At 42.1% G+C, this 1,412-nt stretch overlaps 1 non-coding gene across 1 annotated transcript; it reads left to right on the forward strand.

The window, feature by feature from the left end:
- The first annotated feature begins 855 nt into the window (after window positions 1-855).
- On the forward strand, window positions 856-963 carry LOC112804898 (small nucleolar RNA R71). Its single transcript, XR_003203515.1, has one exon. It is a non-coding gene; the product is annotated as a small nucleolar RNA R71 (small nucleolar RNA).
- Window positions 964-1,412: the final 449 nt, after the last annotated feature.

Consider the following 1,412-nt stretch of genomic DNA (forward strand, 5'->3'; position numbering starts at 1 on the left):
TTCCTTATTGGGGAACTCATTGGAGGTCAGTGGACGTCCAGTGAGGCCTTCCTCAGTGGCGTTCACTGCCTCTTCTTCCTCCCAAAATTTGGCCATGTTGATGGCCTTGCACTCTCCTTTTGGGTTTTCTTCTGTATTGCTTGGAAGAGTACTAGGAGGGAGTTCAGTAATTTTCTTGCTCAGCTGACCCAATTGTCCTTCCAAATTTCTAATGGAGGACCTAGTTTCAGTCATGAAACTTTGAGTGGTTTTGATTAGATCAGAGACCATGGTTGCTAAGTCAGAGGTATTCTGCTTAGAACTCTCTGTCTGTTGCTGAGAAGATGATGGAAAAGGCTTGCCATTGCTAAACCTGTTTCTTCCACCATTATTATTGTTGAAACCTTGTTGAGGTCTCTGTTGATCCTTCCATGAAAGATTTGGATGATTCCTCCATGAAGGATTATAGGTGTTTCCATAGGATTCTCCCATGTAATTCACCTCTTCCATTGAAGGGTTCTCAGGATCATAAGCTTCTTCCTCAGATGAAGCTTCCTTAGTACTGCTTGGTGCATTTTACATTCCAGACAGACCTTGAGAAATCATATTGACTTGTTGAGTCAATATTTTGTTCTGAGCCAATATGGCATTCAGAGTGTCAATCTCAAGAACTCCTTTCTTCTGACTAATCCCATGGTTCACAGGATTTCTTTCAGAAGTGTACATGAATTGGTTATTTGCAACCATTTCAATCAGTTCTTGAGCTTCAGTAGGCGTCTTCTTCAGATGAAGAGATCCTCCAGAAGAGCTATCCAAAGACATCTTGGATAGTTCAGAGAGACCATCATAGAAAATACCTATAATGCTCCATTCAGAAAGCATATCAGAAGGACACTTTCTGATTAATTGTTTGTACCTTTCCCAAGCTTCATAGAGGGATTCTCCTTCCTTCTGTCTGAAGGTTTGGACTTCCACTCTAAGCTTACTCAATTTTTGAGGTGGAAAGAACTTTGCCAAGAAGGCATTGACTAGCTTTTTCCAAGAGTCCAGGCTTTCTTTAGGTTGAGAGTCCAACCATGTCCTAGCTCTGTCTCTTACAGCAAAAGGGAATAGCATAAGTCTGTAGACCTCAGGGTCAACCCCATTAGTCTTGACTGTGTCACAGATTTGCAAGAACTCAGCTAAAAACTGATGAGGATCTTCCAATGGAAGTCCATGAAACTTGCAATTCTGTTGCATTAGAGAAACTAGTTGAGGCTTAAGCTCAAAGTTGTTTGCTCTAATGGCAGGGATAGGGATGCTTCTCCCATAGAAGTCGGGAGTAGGTGCAGTAAAGTCACCCAGCACCTTCCTTGCATTGTTGGCATTGTTGTTGTTTTCGGCTGCCATGTGTTCTTTTTCTTTGAAGAGTTCGGTCAGGTCCTCTAAAGAGA

Source organism: Arachis hypogaea, chromosome 5, assembly GCF_003086295.3.
Source record: "Arachis hypogaea cultivar Tifrunner chromosome 5, arahy.Tifrunner.gnm2.J5K5, whole genome shotgun sequence".
NCBI classification, from domain to species: Eukaryota; Viridiplantae; Streptophyta; class Magnoliopsida; order Fabales; family Fabaceae; genus Arachis; species Arachis hypogaea.